This window comes from Sus scrofa, chromosome 6, assembly GCF_054392235.1.
Source record: "Sus scrofa isolate SSC_HxYL_T2T_F1_AM1 chromosome 6, Sscrofa_HxYL_maternal_Yorkshire_Landrace_v2.0, whole genome shotgun sequence".
In the NCBI taxonomy this organism is placed as follows: Eukaryota; Metazoa; Chordata; class Mammalia; order Artiodactyla; family Suidae; genus Sus; species Sus scrofa.
This window is the reverse complement of record NC_139388.1, coordinates 145576022-145598898: the sequence shown is the minus strand read 5'-3', so window position 1 is coordinate 145598898 and position 22877 is coordinate 145576022. Positions and strand designations below refer to the sequence as shown.

General features: G+C 34.9%; 1 protein-coding gene across 5 annotated transcripts in view; it reads right to left on the bottom strand.

Annotated features, from left to right (window-relative positions):
- Positions 1-22877, bottom strand: part of NEGR1 (neuronal growth regulator 1) — an 865843-nt gene that overhangs the window by 483208 nt on the left and 359758 nt on the right. The gene's annotated exons all lie outside the window — the stretch shown is intronic.

The following is a 22877-nucleotide window of genomic DNA, read 5'->3' as shown; positions in this document are numbered from 1 at the left end:
TTTGTATTTTCACATTTCGCACTTACTAGGTATCTGAAATGGGGAAGAGAGAGATGCTAAAAAGTGAGGACGAGAGCCCAGAATAGAGGCTGTTGTCTATATCTTTTGTCAGTTATTTTGCATGGATTAGTGCTAAGAACAAGATTCCATTTGGGGTACAAAATATAGACTTAATTACCTAAAGGCTTAATACTTTTTAGAAAAATGCAAGTCTTGTTTCTTTACATCCTTACTCTTCCATCACGAGGTAGCAGCATAAATGAGTATTTCTAATGAATAAAAAGTCATTTTTAAAACTAAATAAAACTTGCCACAACCAAAAAAAAAAAAAAAAAAGAGGTAGCAGCAAATATCTAGTCCCATCCCTTGTACTGTATTTTTAATGACTTATTTATTTATTTATTAAATAAACGCCCTCCCTCCCTCTTTCTTTTTTATTTATTTATTTATTTTTGTCTTTTTGCCATTTCTTGGGCCACTCCCGCGGGATATGGAGGTTCCCAGGCTAGGGGTCCAATCGAGCCGTAGCAGCCAGCCTACGCCAGAACCACAGCAACGCAGGATCCGTCTGCAACCTACACCACAGCTCATCGCAACGCTGGATTGTTAACCCACTGAGCAAGGGCAGGGATTGAACCTGCAACCTCATGGTTCCCAGTCGGACTCATTAACCACTGCACCACGACGGGAACTCCTTTAATGACTTTTTTTAAATAGCTATGATCCTTGGTCCCAAATACTGTGTTCTACATGTTTTCTTCATTATCTAAGGATAAGAAATGTATATTTTCTTGGAAAGTTAGGTGGAAATAAACCCAATATGGAATTTCTATAGTCTAACTGCTCCCACCCCCCTGGGAGTCCCATTCACATGTCCTTTGTTATTGCAATCTTGCTGCAATGGATAGTACCAAAGCAAGCCAGGGAGCTCAAACTTTTCAAAAGGCCACACATTTACATGCCTTCAGAATGCCAGGCAAATGTGTGAATAGCCTTACAGGATCATAATCTATTCCTTTTGCGACTCTCCCAGAGTAGAAATTAGCCAACTTTATCATTTTTAATTCTGACTTACTTGAATAGAAAAGAAACTAAAGTGGAATACTGAAAATCATGAATACAAGATCTTTTGATATTCTCTTGAGTACTACAATTAGGTCCAAAGCAAAACATCCTTAATAGTTTAAGAAGAGAACATTCATTCAAACATAAATAGGGTCCCTTTGAAGCAAATTTCTAGAATTAAAAGCAATTAATAATGATAACATTTCCATTTATTGAACAGTTACTATGCAACATGATAGCACTTCCCCTTAAAAACAAGAGTGAGGGAGATGAATTATTATCCTCAACTTACAGATAAGGAAAATAAAACCAAAGAGCTAAGTAACTATTGGGATACTGCTTGACACTCAAGGGCTTGAGGGTCCTGATTACCAAAGTTAGCTAACTTGTTAAGGACAAATATTTCCTTAAGAAAACATGATGTTCTTTAATGAGTTTTACTGTAAGAAAGAAAGAAAACAAGAAGGAAAAGGAAAGAAAGAAGGAAGGAAAGAAAGGAAGGATCAATCTACACCAGGAAAGAAGCTATGCACAGTTTTCTAAAATATACAAGGAACATCTATATATAGTCTCCAGGCATACAGAGGGCATGATTTTGATATTAACTATCACTGTGTCCTCAAGAGGACATTATCGAAGCACTTAGATAGGACTCACTAAGGTAATAGGCATGTTTAAGCTTTAAGATGTATTTTCTAATTTATTTTCTATTTATGTGCCATGGTTGGTCCACGTTTTGTCATTATTGTCATCATCATCATCTAACCTTAATGAGTGTTATTTACCAGGATCAGTGCATCATGTTTCCCTTTTCATGTAGTATATTACCTCACTTCATTTGCACAACAATCCTTTCAAGTAGACTATTTTTCATTTTTATTGAGATATAACCTAAATAACACAAAAGTCACCCTTTTGTATTCAACGGTTTTTAGAATATTCACCCAGATTTTCTATCATCATCATGTTTTCATCACCACAAAAAAGCAATACCACGCCTCTTAGCATTGACTCTCTAGTTCTCCCTCTTTCTAGCCCCTGGCAACTACTAAACTATTTTCAAATATATGGATTTGCCTATTCTTGAGCATTTTATATACTTATACACATGGAATTGTAAATTATGTAGTCTTTGGTGTCTGGCTTCTTTCACTTAGGATTACGAATCAAGTTTCAACCACATTGTAGCATATCAGTCTCCTACTCCTTATTTTGGCCAAATCATGTTCCATTCTGTGCATGTATGCCATCAGTTCATCTCTTTGTCAGTTAATTTCAGTTGTTTTCTCTTTTTGGTTATTATCAATAATGCCGCTAAGAACATTCATGTACACATTTTTGGCCATGCCTGTGGCATGTAGAAGTTCCAGGGCCAGGGCTTGAACTTGCACCACAGCAACAACCCAAGCTGCTATATGACAATGCCAGATACTTAACCTGCTTTGCCACAAGAGTACTCTCAAGTACACATTTTTATATGAACCTATGTTTTTAGTTCTATTGGGCATAGAACCAGGAGTAGAATTGCTGGATCATGTTATTATTCTTTAGTTTTTTTGAGGAATAGTCACCACACCATATTTCAAAACAGTTAAACCATCTTTCCTTTTCCACCAGCAATGTAAGAGGGTTCCAATTTCTCCACATCCTTGCCAATATTTGTTATGTTCATAATTTTTAGGTAGCCATCTTAGTTTGTATTAAGTGGCATTTTATTGTGGTTTTGATTTGCATTTCCCTATTGATGAGTTAAACAAATTTGTATGTGTTTATTGGAAATTTGTATATTTTCTTCAGAGAAATATCTATTCAAATTCTTTGCCCATTTTCTAACTGGGTTTCTTTATATATTGTGGATATGTATCTGATACATGACTTCCAAGTATTTTCTTCCATTCTGTGGTTGTTTCACTTTCTTGATGGGATTCTTTGAAGCCTAAATATTTTAAATTTTGATTAAGTCTAATTTATTTTTTTCTCCTCTGATGCTTGTGCTCTTGGTGCCATATCTAAGAAACCATTGCCTAACCTAAGGTCCTGAAGATTTACTATTGTGTTTTCTCGTGAGAGTTTTATAGTTGTGGCTCTTACTTTCAAGTTTTTAATCCATTTTGAGTTAACAATTTTTAGTAACATTCTTTTTTTTAATTGAAGTACAGTTGATTTACAATGTTGTGTTAGTTTCAGGTGTACAGTGAGGTGATTCAATTTGATTTATAGCCATGTACATTCTCTTTCAGATAATTTTCCATTATAGATTATTAAAAATATTAAACATAACTCCCTGCACTTTACAATAAGTCATTATTGTTTATCTACTCTATTCATGGTAATGTGTATCTTGTAATCCCAAATTCCTAATTTATCCCTCTCCCTTTCCATGTCCCTTTGGTAACCATAAGTTTGTTTTCTGTGTTTGTGAGTCTGTTTTTGTTTGTAAATAAGTTAATTTGTATCATTTAAAAAAATTTCACATAACCTGAGCAATATACCATTGTATATATGTACCACATCTTCTTTATCCATTCACCTTTTGATGAATATTTAGGTTGTTTCTGCCTCTTGGCTAACCTGAGGTGTGGGTCCAGCTTCATTCTTTTGCATGTGGCTATCAGGTTGTTCCAGTACCATTTGTTGAAAAGGCCATTGTTGCCCCATTGAATTGTCTTGCTATCCTTATCAAAAATCAATTGACCATAAGTATAAAAGTTTATTTCTGTATTCTCAATTAGATTATAAGCTCCATTTTAGAAATGAGAAAGTTGTGGCCTATAAAGATTGGGTAACTAGCTAAAAGACAAGAATCTGATGAGCTGGAATTTAAAATTGGCTGACTTTAGTGCTATGACTCCAAAAGCTATTTCCCCAAGCACTGTGTTCTGATGCCACTTTATAGGTATATTCTACACATCTACACTGATATGTACTGGACTGGACTGATTCTCCTTTTTTTTTTTTTCTTTTTAGGGCCACACCTGGGGCATATGGAAGTTACCAAGCCAAGGGCTAAGTTGGAGCCACAGATGTGGGCCTACACCACAGCCACAGCAACATGGGATTTGGGCTGTAACTGTGACCTACACTACAGCTCACAGCAATGTCGGATCCTTAACCCACTGAGCGGGGCTGGGGATCAAACCTGTGTCCTCATGGATGCTAGTTGGGTTGGTTACCACTGAGCCACAAGGGGAACTCTGGACTGATTCTTGTTTTATGTCAGAGTTGATAAAATAATTGTGGAGTCAATCTATATTTAGATTTAAAATATAGACATGTCTCTCTATAAAAATAATTGCTGAGTGAATATTTAGATTTAAAATATAGACATCTATATATATTGTATAAGTCAAAATATCACTGTCCTTGTTTTCTATATCAAAAACATGTGTAAATATAAGAACATCAGATTCCCCTTGCACCCCAACATGAAGAGGTCATAAGGGCTAAAGTCAATATAACACAAAGGTCAAATAATTCAGGTCAAGAAGGCAATGATCTACACTGGATTTAAAATCACAAGGATAGTTCTCAGATCCAAGCTGTGTAGCTCATTAGTTACTTGTCCCTTGATAAATCCTCAACTGCATTGTTGTAACCTTTTCACCTGCAAAAGAAGAAGTCTAAAATATCTCAAGTCCTTTCTATATTTATAACCCTAGTTTGAGAGGTATTCTTTAGAGCTGGTAACAAATGAGGCTTCTAAGTTTATATTTGATATTTATACAAAAGGAAGAGAAACACATATAGGGCCTATAATTTTAAAGGTATTAACTCATATCTTTATGGATTTATTGCCTAGTGTGAAGCTTGCTAATGCTATTAAAAATGAAGAATTCTACAAGTCATAAAAAGTACATAAAAACTTTAGGGTTTAAAATGTTTTTTACCCCAAATTTGACCAAACTCTTTGGTACTAGATCCCTGAAAAAATCTGAACAATTATAATCTAAACTGGGGTTTAACTGTATATTCCTCAAATAATGTTCATCAATACTGAACTTTAAAGAAGACATAGCATATTCATGAAGGCAGAGAAAGAAAAACATTTCTAATCTAGAGATTTAAAAATAATCATTTTGACTTCTTTAGAAAGTCAATAGAGGGTTTTGGCTTAAGGATATTAATTTTTTTTTTTTGGAAAGAACTGATACATTTTAAGTTCTCAAATGTCACACTTAATAGTGTGCCATGGATAATAATGGAGACTCATTAACCAGTAATGTCTATGAGTCTGTAAATAGTACATAATTTATTTTTCTTCTCAAATTTGGCTAAAGGCACTCAATGACATTTTGAAGTCAGTCTGATAGTTGTTTATAATATCAGTCATTAGAGAATCTAATATGGTCTTTCTCAGTGGTATGATTATGATTTTTTATTTTCTCTCCATAATACATTTTTATCCCCTCTATCTGTAAAAGACTTATCCTATAAAATGTTTACATGTATTTTAATAACAGGCCTTTTAAAATGAAAAAAAAAACAACTTTCTATTGCAGTTTGTGTGTATTATTTTTAGATTTTTCCATTTAATAATATAACTTTTGGAAGTTTAAAACACATCTTTCAATAATTGAGATCCAAAGTTGAGAGTCTGCTTGGATGAGAAATAGAGAAATCTTTTACATACAGGTCTAGTACTCCCAGGGAAGAAGTCCATTTTGCAACCACTTTCAGAGAAACTGAGAAATCAAATACTTGTCTCCTACATTGATGCCAGCTACACAGTTGAACAATGACAGATATTTTGGCATTTGTTTCTGAACTACCTGCATAGGGATATAAGAGTTCAGAATGCAGAATTTAAACTGAAACACTTGGAAAGGGGTAGGTTCAGAGATGTTACCAACCTCTGAATTTCAGAGTTAAGAGGATGATCTCAGAAAGAGTGAAGAGGAAGATAGGGCAAGCAAGACAACCTAAAAAGGCTGGTCTGCAGATGGGATCAACAGATAGTAGACAGATGTCCTTGGATACCAGACCTGGGCAAAGAAATTAGAAAAAGAAGACAGGGGTTTGAGTCTGTGAGAATCCTTAACTGGGGTTATTGCCACAGTGGAAACAAATGAGGAAGAAACTGTTCAGAGAATGAATGTATTAAGAGTTCCAGGAGTTCCTGTTGTGGCTCAATGGTTAACAAATCTGAGTAGGAACCATGAGATTGTGGGTTCGATCCCTGGCCTTGCTCAGTGGGTTAAGGATCTGGCGTTGCCATGAGCTGTGGTGCAGGTCGCAGACGTGGGTCTGATCTGGCATTGCTGTGGCTCTGGTCCAACTTGACCCCTAGCTTGGGAACCTCCATATGCCGCGGATGTGGCTCTAGAAAAAGGCAAAAAAAAAAAAAAAAAAAAAAAAAAAAAGAGTTCCAGTATCTCTAAATGGTTAAAAAGTTACGCAAATGTATTTCAGTTTTGCACTATCAGCATATAGCTTCATTTACCAAAATTAAAACTAATACTTATTCTCCTAATTAAATATGACATAATTTTACTTGTAGAAACATTTTTGATTAATGTTAGAATGTCTTTAATCCAAGGCCATGCTATTCACCGTAGGGACTACTTTATTCTTATCAGACACCAGTTTATTTCTTCTAATGCAAGTTTGTATGAAATTTTCCATATTTGCCTTTTAGTCTTATTCAGTTTTCATCAAACATGAACTACTGTTTTTCTTTATCAAGTGTCCAAAAGGTCAGTATCATTGTTCAATGGTCCCCTGTTACTGGTGCTAATTATCTGGCCCTACAAATCTATGTCCTTCCAAAAGGATAGCTGCTGGGGTAACTGTGGTCTTTCCAAAGGGCCACAGAGAAAACAAGGCTGGTAAAAGCCCAGATGTAAACTCAAGCACCTATGGTCAATTAATCTATGACAAAGGAGGCAAGAATATGCAATGGAGAAAAGACAATCTCTTCAATACGTGGTGCTAGGAAAACTGGACAGCTACATGCAGCAGAATGAAATTAGAACATTTTCTAATACTACACAAAAATAAACTCAAAATGGATTAAAGACCTAAGTGTAAGATCAAATACTATAAAACTCAGATGAAAACATAGGCTGAACACTTTCTGATGACATAATCCACAGTAATATTTTCTCAGATCCACCTCCTAGAGTAATGACAATAAAAACAAAAATAAACAAATGGGATCTAATTAAAGTTCCAAGTTTTTGCACAGCGAAGGGAACTATTAAAAAAAAAGCAAAAGGACAACCCACAAAATGGGAGAAAATATTTGCAAATGAGGTAACTATCAAGGGATTAATCTCCAGATTAATACAAACACCTCCTACAGCTCAATATCAAAAAAAAAACAAAAAACAAAAAAACAAAAAAACAAAAAAAAAACTAACAACCTTGTGAAGCCCATGCAAGAAACAACCTGTCCCACTTAGACCATGCAGGAGGTGCTGCACCAGTTGCTCCTAGTTGTAGGGTCTTGGGAAGGGACAGTGACGAAGCGTCTGTATGCACCCAGAGCATTTGGCAGTGGCAGCTGCAGGCGCGTATGCTCCCAGGAGAGTGAGAGCAACAACATACTGTGCTTGGTTGCAGTGTCTTCTTTTTTTGCCAACCCCTGAAGTGACTGGGGTCACAGGTGGAGCCCACTCACAGGCCCCCAGTGGTGGCAAGCCATGCCTCCCTCTGGCCTCTGAGACAACCGCCATAGTCTGTCCCTGCCACCTATAGATTATGCATGAGGCACCATGTCGCACTTAGTCCCCTGACGCCCTTAGCCCACACAAGAGGTGCCTGGCCACTGGTAGCCTGCACAAGAAGCATCCAGTCTAAATGAGCAAGAGGCTTTTCACTGCCCTTAGCCTGCACCAGAAGACAAATACCATATAATATCACTTATATCTGGAATCTAATATATGGCACAAATGAACCTTTCCACAGAAAAGAAAATCATGGACTTGGAGAACAGACTTGTGGTTGCCAAGGGGGAGGGAGTGGGATGGATGGGGTGCTTGGGGGTTAAAAGATGCAGACTGTTGCCTTGGAATGGATTAGCAATGAGATCCTGCTGTGTAGTACTGGGAACTCTGTCTAGTCACTTATGATGGAGCATGATAATGTGAGAAAAAAGAATGTATACATGTATGTGTAACTGGGTCACCATGCTGTACAGTGGAAAATTGACACAACACTGTAAATCAGCTATAATGGAAAAAATAAAAATCATTTTATATATATATATAAAACCTAACAACCTAGTTAAAAAAATGTGCCGAATACCTAAATATACATTTTCCCAAAGAAGACATATGGATGGCTAAAAACACATGAAAAGATGCTCAACATCACTAATTATTCGAGAAATGAAAATCAAAACTACTATGAGGTACAACCTTACATCAGCCAGAATGATCATCATCAAAAAGTCTACAAATAATAAATGCTGGAGAGGGTGTAATGGGAATGCACATTGGTGTAACTACTATGGAAAATAGTTACAGCAGTGTAACTACTATGGAAAACCGTTCCTCAAAAAACTAAAAATAGAGCTACATTACAATTCAGCAATCCCACTCCTGGCCATCTATCCAGAGAAAACCATAATTTAAAAAGATACATGCACCCCAATGTCCACTATTGGCTATTTACGATAGCCAGGACACGGAAACAACCTAAATGTCCAAAAACAGAGGCATGGACAAAGAAGATGTGGTACATATATACAATGGAATATTACTTAGCCATTAAAAAGAATGAAATAATGCCACTTGCAGCAACATGGATGGACCTAGAAACTATCATACTAAGTGAAGTTAGTCACACAGTGAAAGACAAATATATGGTATTGCCTATATGTGGAATCTTAAAAAAAAAGTATACAAATGAACTTATTGACAGAACAGAAACAGATTCACAGACTTTGAAAAACTTATGGTTACCAAAAGAAGACAGGTGGGGTTGTGGGAAGGATGGACTAGGAGTTTGGGATTGGCATATGCACACTGAGGTATATGGAATGATTGGCCCTTGGGGATCTACTTTATAGCAGAGAACGCTATCCAATATTCTGTGATAATCTATGTGGGAAAAGAATCTGAGAGAGAATGGATATGTGTATATATATGACTGGGTAACTTTGTTGCATAGCAGAAATCATCACAGCTTTGTAAACTAACTATACTTCAATAAAACTTGAAAAAAATAAAAATAAAAGAAGCGGCCACTGCTTAAAAAAGAAAAAGAAACTGAAGCCAGGGAAGAAAGCTATACACAACAAGCTATATACAACAAATAAAACCTTTGCCAATGCACTGACTGCTTAAGTAGTTTTCCATTTCTCTACTTCCAACCAAGCAATACAGTATGCCACTGAGTGTGAAATCCTGCACAAGTCCTGTGCAGTTTCTTTGATGTGATATATGGGAATTTTCTCACACAGTAAATAGGAGGGGATTAAGAACTCATACAAGATGCTACAATGGAGTTAGTCTAAATTTAATCACAATAAAATGTCATAACTTATGAACCAAAGGTTTAGAAATATAATAATGTATGTTTTCCCCTATTAGCCTCTGTTTGGTAATTGTACAATGCATTCTTTATTCCAATCATGCAAATAAGCACATTACTTATTGTTATGAATTAAAATTATTTACTGCATTCATTTTATTATATTGAATTGTCCAATTATTTTTGAAGTAATTTAACAATGTAAAAATCCCTAAGCATATTTATTTAGTTTTTTGGAACAGAAATAGTTCACTTTCATTTAATAATATTCAAATCATCTTAATTGCCTTCACTGATACATGTAATGTTTTGAATCTTAATAATTAGAGTTATTTAACTTGTAGGGTAGCCAACTATGTACTGGAAAATGAGGGCAGGGCTCCAATTAATGTGGGAGAGGAATGTTTCCATGTTTTAATAACTTTTAAGAGGAAACATAAGATTTAGTCTGTACTCGCAATCATAGGAGCTAGAGATGGAAAGCACATTTATTTGCCTAACGCATCTCTCAATATATACATAACTATTACACACAAAATATAGGTGTTTTGTTAATTAATATTAATTTGTCCTGGAAAAGATACATTGAAGGGAAGATACTCAAACAGAGAAACAAGATCTATTAGCTATAGTTGTATTTAGGCATAAAATAGAGAATAGTGAGAAAAAACACAATCACCATCATAATCATTGCTAAGAGGTGCTAAAATGTTTAAAACCATTTCCTATGTAATATTCATATAGTATATAAGTAAATGATTTGAACACCACTCTATCTTAAAGCTCATCTTTTCTATACTAAAATCACCTGATGATGACATTAATCTCAGTTTTGTATATCTGTTGAAGTGTCAGTGAAGCAGCCATGTAGAATTGTCCCAAGCACATTATTAATGCACAATTAAAGTTTGAAAATGAGGTTTGAATTTCAGACATAATAAGGAGAAACAAAATGATCCCAAAATGGAGAAGAGCCTTGATATCTATTTCCCTAACAGCCTATAAGCACTGCTCTTCCACTTCCTCCTTTGCCTCTTCCTCCTCCTCATGCTGATATAACAGGTACTATTTATTAATTAAGACACATTGAAACCATGATTATCTGATAATTGTTAAATTTATTATGTATCTCCCTTCACTAGATTGGAAGCTCCATGAGAACAACCTCTTGAGGCTACCTTGTATACTGCTGATTCCCTAAATCCCACAAAATATGCTTCAAACCAAGTGCTGAAAACCCGATCATTGAATGAACAACTGATTTCACCGATTTCTAATGAACTGGTTACAGAAGATGAAACAACAACTAAGATGGAACCCCAAGGATAAAATTGCCTCCTCACCACAATAGGACACTGTAGTACTTGATGAATGTCTTTTCAAAGACCCTTTCCTAAAAATGAGATAGAAACTTATTATATTTGCTTTTTAGCCACATCATCACTAAAATGGGGAAAATAGAATAATTATAGTATTTATTTTTCTTCAAAAATTATAAATATGTATATTTTTAATGCCCAGGGAAATTAAGGAATAAAAGGTCTTTTAACCCCCATTTCATAGACTTAGAAATTGAAAGAGGCATGCATAGAGGCATACGCAAGTTTAAGGAGCCAATGGTAATGCTAAGAGCCCATTGCTCCAGTACTTACTTCTAGATGATAAAATGAGTGCAGTATGTGACCAGTGTGCTTTTAAATTTAACGACTTCTGAAGATTCCAAAGACATGCATTTATTCATTAAGACTTGATTAATATAGACATTTGTCACTTTATGTAGTTTTATTAGCCCTCCCCCAAAAGTTAGAAATTAACAACAGTTGAAGAATTTTCCCATAAGAATTACTTCTTAAATATATTTATATTCATTTTAATCCCTAAAATGTTCACAGTCATTCATTCTTATAAGAAACTAAAATCTATTATAGCTACTGTATTTCTAGCAGTTGCCACTCTATGCGATGATTTGCTTGGTCAGGTATTGTCAATTTTTTCTGCTCAGAAATGCAGTGTCATTTAGGACCCACCCAATTTTTCAATTCATGTTTGAACTAAACACCTCATAACCTGTCATTTTACCTCAAATCCATACATCAGAACTTAACACATCTTTCCTTTTTATGCTTTAACCCAATATTTGTAAGGTTATTACTATGATTGTAAATGAGATAGAAACTTATTATATTTGCTTTTAATATTCATTTCTAATTGTTATAGAAAATATAAATTCATAAATTATTTTAATAAATTTTTTGGTACATAAGTACAACATGGGTAAAAAATATTGCTAAGCCTAAAATATACTTTTGAATACATATTAAATTATAAAATAGTTATTACTTTTTCTGGATGAACTTTATAGATTATATTTACATATATACTTGTGACAATAGCTTATTAGCTATGTATTGGAATGTGAAAAACTATTTGAGGCTAGAATATACCAATGAATTATTGAAATGCTATGATTCATCCTCTTTTATTAATTTCCAATTTTTATACTTATCTATCTATGAAATTTAGTTCTGTTAAATATAGGGATTTTTTAGATCAAATGAAAGTGAAGAAGAAGGCCTGATCCAAAATATGTAATCTTCCAGCAACCCAGTTAAAAAAGCAGAAAACTAAGTTAAGTCTTCACATTACTACTATTCAAACACACATTTACCTTGTACACCAGTACAAGCATTGTTGACTTTTGATGCTACTGTATAGCAATTTTTTAGAAAAGAAATACAGTGTATTTAGCTTAAAATTATTCTGTTCTCCAGCAAAATGAAAGCGGGAATTTTATTTTCAATGCTATTTTCTATGCACTTCACTCTATAAAATATTAACCAAACTTGACAAAAGATTTTTATAAGATGATAGCATTTCAACTAAGATATTTAATATGCCAGATATTATTAGTTTTAAATCAGTCAAAGAGCACCATTGTGACCTCAATCTTTCATCTAAAGATGTCCCAGAAGTTCCAAGGCTAAGGTAAATATAATCATATGACAAGAATAATCATCTAAGAGTTCCCAAGGTGTCACAGTGGTTAACGAATCTGAATGGGAACCATGAGGTTGCAGGTTCGATCCCTGCCCTTGCTCGGTGGGTTAACGATCTGGCGTTGCCGTGAGCTGTGGTGGAGGTTGCAGATGCGGCTCAGAGCCTGCACTGCTGTGGCTCTGGCGTAGGCCAGAGGCTATAGCTGCGATTCGACCCCTAGCCTGGGAGCCTCCATATGCCACAGGAGCGGCCCAAGAAATGGCAAAAAGACCAAAAAAAAAAAAAAAAAAAAAAAAGAATAATCATCTATGGACTTTGGTACATATCTCAATAAATTTACATTATATGCTTTTTCTCTTTCTTGAAAATATCCTATATATATACACACACATATATGTTTATAATAATTATAATTATTTCCTTTTTCATTAACCAAGTAGATATATAGTATGCATGCTATTAATTATTGACATTAATATTAATATCTGTACCAATATTGGTACAGAAATGGATTTCTGGCTTTATAATTTGTATCAGTATTATTTGTTCATTTAATAACAATTGATTTATTACTTTGCTTCCTTATTTACATGGTACGAGAACTTATAGTGAGAAGAAGATTAAGATGGTGGAATAGAAGGACTGGAGCTCAACTTCTCTCCTAAAAACAACAAAATTCACAAGTCTGAGCAATCTCCACCCAAATGGACTGGAAACCTTAAAAAAAGATACCCTACTCCAGAAGAAAAAGAGGAGGCCACTTCAAGAGGTAGGGGCGATTTCACGATATAAACAACCCCATACCTCTGGGGTGGGAAGCTCCACAGACTGAAAACTAACTGGTTCACAGAGACTCACCTACAGGAGTGAGAGTTCTGAGCCCCACATCAAACCCTCACGTGCGGGGATCTGGCACTGGGAGAAAGAACCCCTGGAGCATCTGGCATTGAAGGCCAGTGGGGCTTGTGTGCAGGAGCTCCACAGGACTGGGGGAAACGGAGACCTCATTCTTAAAAGGCACACACAGACTTTCACGTACACTGAGTCCCAGGGCAGAGTGAGGTCTCCATAGGAATCTGGGTCAAACCTGACCGCAGTTCTTGGAGGACATCCTGGGAAAACAGGGGTGAACGTGGCTTGTTGTGAGGGAAGGACATTGAAAGCAAAGCTCTTGGGAATATTCAGCAGCAGTGCCTTTCTCTGGAGCTGGCCATTTTGGGAAAATCTGGCCCCACCTGTCAGCCAGCTGCTGAGAAACCCCAGGGCAAACAACAATCCAGGTGGGATCACAGCCCCACCCCTCAGTAAACAGGCTACCTAAAGACTCCTCAGGCACACAGCTGCCTCTAATCCCATTCAGAGACTAAGCCCCACCCACTAGAGGGATTAGAATCAGCTCCTCCTACCAGGGGGCAGGCATCAGCCCCTCCCATCAGGAAGTCTACAGCAAGCCCCCATACAGACTTCAGCCACAAGGAGGGCAGACATTAGAAGTAAGAGAGGCTACAAATCTGTAAAAAGGTCACCACACCAAAAACCTATAAAAATGAAAAGACAGAGAACTATAACTCAGATAAGGGAGAAAGAGAAAACCCCAGAAAAACAGCTAAGCCATGAGGAGATTCTCAGCCTCCAGGAAAAAGACTTTAGACTGTTGATGCTCAAGATGATGCAAGACATTGGAAATAAACGGGAGGCAAAGATGGATAACTGACAGGAAACACTGACCAAAGAGATACAAGATATAAAACTTAAACAAGAAGAGATGCAAAAGACAATAACTGAAATAAAAAATTCACTAGAAGCAGCTAACAGCAGAATACAGGAGGCAGAAGAACAAATAAGTGAGGTGGAGGACAGATTAGTGGAAATTATGGATGCAGAACAGAAAAGAGAAGAAAGATTGATAATAAATGAAGAGAGTCTCAGAGAACTCTGGGACAACGTGAAACACACCAACATCCGTATTATAGGGGTGCCAGAAGGAGAAGAGAGAGAGAAGGGGACAGAAAACATATTCCAAGAGATAATAGCCAAAAACTTCCCTAACATAGGAAAGGAACCACTCACTCAAATCCAGGAAGCACAATGAGTACCATATAAAATAAACCCAAGGAGGAATACACTGAGATACATACTAATCAAACTGACCAAAATTAAAGGCAAAGAGAAAATCTTGAAAGCAGCTAGGGAAAAGAAACAAGCAACATACAAGGGAAACCCAATAAAGTTATCAGCAGATTTTTCAGCAGGAACTCTGCAGGCCAGAAGGGAGTGGCATGATGTACTTAACAGTGATGATAGGAAAAAACCTCCAACCAAGATTACTCTACCCAGCAAGGCTCTCATTCAGATTTGAAGGAGAAATCAAAACCCTCACAGATAAGTAAAAGCTGAGAGAATTCAGCAACACTAAACCAGCCTTAAAACAAATACTAAAGGAACTTCTCTAGGCAGAAAAGAAAAGACAGCAACAGCAAACAAAATTCCACAAATGACAAGGCTCCCCAGTAAAGGTATATATACAGTAAAGATACGAAATCATCCATGTACAATTATACCACCAAAATCAGAAATCACGAGAAGAGGTGGGTACAAATGCGGGACACTGGAGATGCACTTGCAATTAGGAGAAAAACAACTTAAAACAATCTCATATACATATAGACTCATATCAAAACTTCAGAATAACTGCAAACCAAAAATCTACAACTGATACACAAACAAGGAATCTCTGGAGAAGAAATATCTCTCATAGTAAATAAGTGCATAATCCACCATGAAGGGGGTCATATGACATCATTCTTGGAATGCTGAAGTCTTCTCAGATCTTATTCTGACTTCCTCTCCATCAAAGAATTTATGATAATTATAATTAAATAATGCAACTGTACAGTTAAATAATACAGTTCTACAATTGTATTATTAATAACCATTTCTCTCCATGGTACAATGTAAGGTCTATAATGTCTTGTTTATCACATCACCTAGAATGGTATAATGCCTATATTGAAGAATCAATAAGATGTAACAAATTATGAGTACATATTTATATAATTACACTGTTTTTTAACCAATTTATGCATTTTATATTTTACTTATTTTCAGAGGGTGTATTATTTTTGTTATTCTTACCAGTTAAGTTATTTTATTATGCTATATAAAATATTTAATGGTATATAAGGCTTTCTTTATATATTTTAGTTGCATAATATACACAATTTTAATACAATGCTAATTTTTAAAGAAAAATTGAAATGTAATAGATAATACTAAATAGTAAAGTTGAAAGCCACACAAAATGGGATAAAGTATAGAATAAATTTCCTATTTGTCTCTGCATATTTTCTATTCCACTTCTCCAGAGGGAGTCACTTAATCTGTTTCTTAAGATCCATGATATAATAATCTGTGTGAATGTAATTGTGTTTAAATATATGTATTTTATTCTGTAAAAAAAAAAAAAAACTTAGAGTGATAACTCCATGTCATCACTCTCTTATGTATTATATATTAAAATCATTTAGTCTACCTTTTATCTAGCCAAAGTGAAATCCAGGAAAGCAGTGCCTCAGGGAACAAAAGCATTTGTGATGCCATTGCTAAGGAGAACAGTTGTATTTATCAGCATTACATGAAGGGAAAAAGAGGTGGCTTGGGCATGTTTATTAATAATGTGATTTCAAATAGACACTATTTAATAAAATTTATTTAGATTTCTGACAAAGAAATAGTATTGTACATTATCAAACACCATGATTAGTAACTTTTATGCGCCAATTCTGTATAACTGGCAGAACTGTTTGATGTTTGTGGTATCATATCCAAAAAATAATTAAATTTGCTTTATGTTAATACACAACACTATCATTCTTAAATGAAAAATAATACAATTGCCATGGTAGGGACAAAAAGTCAGAGTAAGCAATTTAAAATTAATGTAATAGCAACATTCTTTAAACTTTTGAACACTGTCATTCAAGATTTATCTCTCTGTCTTTTTCAATATAGGGCTTGGCAAGATTAGCAGTCTCTTAAGAAAATAAGTAACATCTGATCAACTTTTATCAGGTTTCGGTATGTGTCTTACCTGTTAGAATTTATGCATGTGTATTCAAATTCCTCTTCACAAATAACTGAACACTGTACATTGTTCTGCACTATGTTTAACTAAACCCTAAGACTGAGAGATTCTTCATTATTAGGATAATAAAGGGCTCCTTTATGGGTAGATGGTATCCATTGGACAGTATATTAGCTACCTACTGCTGTGTAATAAATCACTTCAAAATTCAAAAAATAAAAAAAAGAAAAAAGAAAATGAGTGCTGTCTGGCTCCATAAATGTGGCTGGGAACCAATTTAACCTAGAGTTTTTATAAGCCAGTCCTTATACAATTGCGTGCTTCTTCAAGCAAATTCACAGAATTTCTACTCATTTGCTATCTACCCACTTAGTCTGGTGTCAAGAAAGAACTTAAAATCCAGATGTCAGTGGTGTCTGGCAATGTTTACTACTGATAAAATAATTTGTACAGAAGAAAAAGGTTTTATGATCCCCAAATCAGCAGTGTGGATTCTAATATATCATACCCAAGATGGCAGCTTGCATGGGAGTCCTTGCTACATAAAGTTTCCAGTACAGATATAATAATTCAATCCACCTCTAAAGCAGCCTTTGAATGAATGCTAAAGCAGCCACCTTAATTCTTTGCATAATTAGAATGCTCTCAAAATATTGTGAAGGATTTTTCCTTTTTAATCAGGGCATTTTTGTATAGTCTAATTTTTTTCTCATTATGTAACTCTGTCTTAAGAGTAAAGATATTTGATCCAATATTTTGGTTGAGATATTTGGAAAAACTCAAAGTATCATTAATTACATTATTCTTTGAATCAGATTTTTCAATTCAGCTTGTAATACTTACCTGTATGCAAACACAGAAAAGGTTAATTTTTTCTTTCTTTAAAAGTTATGTTTAGGTATACTCCATTTTTTAAAATCATAATATTATGTTAAATTTTTATTTTATTTTATTTTTTGCTTTTTAGGGTCGTACCTGAGGCATATGGAAGTTCCCAGGCTAGGTGTTAAATCAGAGCTGTAGCTGCCAGCCTTTGCCATACCCCAGCGACATGGGATCCAAGCTGCATCTGCCACCTATACCACAGCTCATGGCAACACCAGATCCCTAACCCACTAAGCAAGGCCAGGGATTGAACCCTCATTCTCATGGATACTAGTCAGGTTCATTACCGCTGAATCACTAAGGAACTCCCTGTTAAATATTTTTGAACGAATTAAATATATAATCCCCATCTACTCTTACATTTTTAGATAAATGTTTTTATTTATTCATATATTATTCATACCAAGGAAATTCACTTTGTGTTTGGAATTTTCTTCTTATGTAGAATCTAATTCTTATAACAATGTAAATATAATCAATAAAAATCAAAATAATGACTATTATTTATCAAAGTTAAACATATGAAACTTCTTGGTTACTAATTAGTCCTTCAGTCTTGGATGGGGCAAATGAAGTAAAATTTAGCTTCTGAATTTAATAATAGTTTGGAATGGTCTCCCTGACCAAGGAAGAGTAGAAAGCTAACAAAAAGAATATATTTAAGAGTTCTTGCTGTGACACAGTGGAAATGAAGCCAACTAGTATCCACGAGGATACGGGTTTGATCCCTGGCCTTGCTCAGTGGGTCAGGGATTCTGCATTACCTTGAGCTGTGGTGTAGGTTGCAGACATGACTCGGATCCTGTGTTGCTATGGTTGTGGTATAGGCCAACAGCTGTAGCTCCAATTCAACCCTGGGAACTTCATATGCTAAGCCGAAGAACTTCATGTGCTAATAATATATATATTATCAGTGGATCCAGTACGTCCGTATATATACATACATCTATCCTTTTCAAATAAATGAAGCCACATATGATAAGATGTTTAACACATGATCTTCATAGGCAAATAGGACAGGGACTAAATTATAATTTAATAAAATGACATTTTGGAGGCTCAATAAAAATATGTGGCTATTAAAACTTTCACTTTGCCAAAATTAAAAAAAATAAACAAAATATGACATAAGGTGAAGTATATACTTTGCATTCTTTTTTTTTTTTTTTTTTTTTTTTTTGTCTTTTTGCCATTTCTTGGGCCGCTTCCATGGCATATGGAGGTTCCCAGGCTAGGGATCCAATTGGAGGTGTACTGCCGGCCTATGCCAGAGCCACAGCAATGTCAGATCTGAGCCGCGTCTGCAACCTACACCACAGCTCACGGCAATGCCAGATCCTTAACCCACTGAGCGAGGCCAGGGATCAAACCCGCAACCTCATGGTTCCTAGTCAGATTCGTTAACCACAGAGCCACAACGGGAACTCCTATACTTTGCATTCTAATAACTTGGATTTGAGGTGTTTCTAGTGCTAAACATAACCCTTGTCTCTAAGCTATACCTCTTAGCTAGCCTTGAGAAACAATTAGTAAAGGCAATCTTTATAGGAAGTCAGTTGGAAATCAGAAAGAATATCCCTTTATTTTCACCTCTAAGATTTTCTTGATTTAATCACAACTGCTACTGGCCTATTAGCTAACTCCATTTAGCTCTAGACAAAAAAATCATAGATAAATTATTTTGTTTTGGCTCTGTCACATTCAGTCCTTTAACTCTTTATCTGTATTTGATTTTATTTGAAAAAGTTTAAACTGAAAGTAATGATTACTATGTACAAGAGAATTTACTATTTCTAATTCAATGCAGATTAAACACATGGTCCAAAAAGAACACTTTCATAAATATTTAAAAGTAATTCCTAGGTCTGGTCTCTGTTTCCATTACTGCAACTTCGTAGTAGTTGCATAGAAACTCTAGGGCACTTATTGACTCTAATTTAATGTGGTAATATAACTGACCAAAAAAACTGAATGAACTATTGCTAGAAACATCAGATAATTGATTTGGAACAGATGGAAAATTATCATAGAGAAAATCTGAAAAAGGCACCAGTTAATTCCCTATGAAATAGTCACTGAGTCTCTTCTATACAACATGTTTTTGAATCTTTTCCAGCATAGCTTTCATCCTAATTTTAATGCAAACATTTCAAAGAATTTAACCCCAATTACAAGTCTGAATTATGACCATGTTTAACTGAAACACTGAACCAATTCTAGCAAATGCGCTATCATCAAAAGAATTCCAGACAAAGAGTAAAGCAGAAAGGGAAAAAGAACTAAAGCATTGAACACTTCATGTGTGGTAGGAACCCAGATGGATGTTTAAGTGCCTTAGAGGCTTACATCCACAGAAGGTAGACAACTCACCTCGAACGGTTGAAGAAAGGAAGTTCTGAGAAGTCCTCCAACTAGGAAAGAAACAGCTTTAAACTTAGGTCTACTTGACTCTTCTGTTACTGTCTCTCTGAGCTTCACAAATCATTCAACTCCAATGGGTCTACGCACCCTTATCTATAAACTAAGACAGTTAATTTCAAAACCTCATCCATGTACAAAGTCTACTATTTTAAATCAGTGTAATAAATTGTCACAGTTATCAGTCCTTCAGAGCAACATCTAAATTATTACTTCTCTCCATTCCAAACTAATATATGTGTTATTTGTTATTACCAAAGTAGACACCAAAGACTTTTTGGACTATTTCTATTGCCTTTCTTTTCTTAAATCTAAGAAATGAGCTAGCTTATCTTTCCTTATTTCATAAATACATACATATTCTTAAAATAGTCAAGTTTAACAACATTGACAAAGGGCAAATCATTTAAAAACACTCAGGTTTTTAAACACAGAACTCCCAATAATATTAATTGATGTTTAAGGACTCTTGCTGCTGGGATGCTTGGAGAATTCCCTTTGGATTCCTTGTGAGGTTTTTGTAACAATTAAGTCTTTGCTACAGTGCTCTGTAGGCACAATCCTAAGGATGAAAGATGCAAGGATCAATTTACAGAGAGAATGCTTTAGAGAGGGCATTGCTTCATGTTGCCATATAGGAGGCATATAGGCAGGAGTTTATTTGAAACGGCTGGTGGTTTTTCTTTCATAAAGTATTCCACAAATCAGATGAAATAGGACTGGAAATGAAAGAGTGTGGAGAAGGTGAACATAATTCTGAAAATTCAATTATACATTTCTTCAAAGATATATACCTTGGAGTAAAACATAGCTTTTTTTTTTTTTATAATTTTTTTTATTTTCCCACTGTACAGCAAGGGGGTCAGGTTATCCTTACATGTATACATTACAATTACATTTTTCCCCCACCCTTTCTTCTGTTGCAACATAAAACATAGCTTTTTAATGTCACTTGTGTTTGTTGTATGTTATTGCCTTGTTATTGTCTGGTTAATCTCACCAAACAACTTCTAAATTCAAAAGAAATTTCTTCCATCTTGCTTTCTTTGTTCTGAGCTAGGATAGGATGATAACAGTGGCTGGCGCTAGTAAGTTAATTTTACAAACAGAACTGACATACCACGCAAGTATCCACAATTTGAAAGAGTAAAAAAATTGTCAGTTTTAACTGGAAAGGGGTTTTTATGTGATTTTGGAAGTCTTTTGAATATTTATGTTGTTCCACTTTATACAAATCTGTATAAGATTTATCTTGTTACTTCCAAATGTAAGTCTCTGTAGGCCAGATGGGGAAAATAAATTAGACTTCACAAACATTATAAATACTGAATCAATATATTAATATTGAGGAGGTGTTTGAAAGATTTATTAACCATAAATAGAAAATATTACATCAGAAATATTAAATATGTTTAATCAGTCATCAATTATAGTTATGCATAGACTATAAAAAGTATAGAGATTTATTTAAATATGTTAGATCCAATCAAGTCTATTACATGATTAGAGGTTTATGGAAAAAATGGGAAAAAATAAAACTAAAATCAACAGATGGAATAGGACAGTGTATTTTGTATCTTTAAATAAATTTTCTCTTTGATCATTGATTTTTAAACTACACAAAAGGAGACCTTATAAGCCAGTCAAGTAATACTCAGTGAAGATCCTCATTTATTCAACAAATATTTAACAAGCATCTATTGGAGTCCCTGCCACATGCTAGATACTGATGATAAATTTTAAATACAGACATCGTTTCAACCTTTAAGACACTTAGAATCCAGTGGATAAATAAGCAAACAATTAAAATTGAAGTATGAACATTTAAATATTAGAAAACTTTGGAAAGGCTCTTAGTCCAAACTGGTTTTAGAGGTAAAGGGATAATGAAATGAAATGCTTAGATACCTATTAAGTGCCAGGAATGGTCAAAGACAGACCTGATTATCCTCATTTTACAGATGATTAAACTGACCCTGATTGATTATATAACTTGAAATTGTCTGTTAAATGTAACAATGCTAATTGTGGTAGAGTGAGAGTTGGAGTCCAGGTAATTTAACTTGGAAATTCATTCTATTTCTGTTTTACAGCTCTGCCTACCATTCTAGTCAATTAATGCACAGAATTACATTCAAAGTTACATTCAGTTTATCTGGCAAAATCATAAGCTTCTAGAGGAGGTTAAATAACCACATCTAATGCTATTTGAGAGCCCTGCCTTTTAGCCAGAACTACCTGTAGTGCTTTAAAAAAATCTAAGACTAGGAGGGTACTGTTTTTCTCCATATCCTCACCAGTATTTGTTATTTATTTGCTTGTTAATGATGGCCATTATGATTGGTGTGAGGTGTGACCTCATTGTAGTTTTGATATTCATTTCTCTAATAATTAGTGAGGTTGAGCGTTTTTTCACATGCCTGTTGGCCATCCATGTCTTCTTCAGAGAATTGTCTATTTAGGTCTTCTGCCCATTTTTCAATAGAGATGTTTGTTTTTTTTGTTGTTGAGTTGTATGAGTCATTTGTATATTTTGGATATTAGGCCCTGTCTATTACATCGTTTGCACAGATTTTCTCCCATTCTGTGGAATGTCTTTCACTTTTTAATGGTTTCCTTTGCTGTGCAAGGCTTTTGAGTTTAATTAGGTCATGTTGGTTTATTTGTGTCTTTATTGTCATTATTCTAGGAGGTGGATCAAACAAGATGTTGCTGTGATTTATGTCAAAGAGCATTCTGCCTGTTTTCTTCTAGGAGTTTTATAGCATGTGGCTTTATATTTAGGTCTTTTATCCGTTTTGAGTTTATTTTTGTGTGTGGTGTTAGATAGTATTCTATTTTCATTCTTTTACATGTAGCTTTCCAGTTTTCCCAGCACCATTTATTGAAGGGACTATCTTTCCTCTACTGTATGTTCTTGCCTCCTTGCCTCCTTTGTCATAGATTAGTTGAC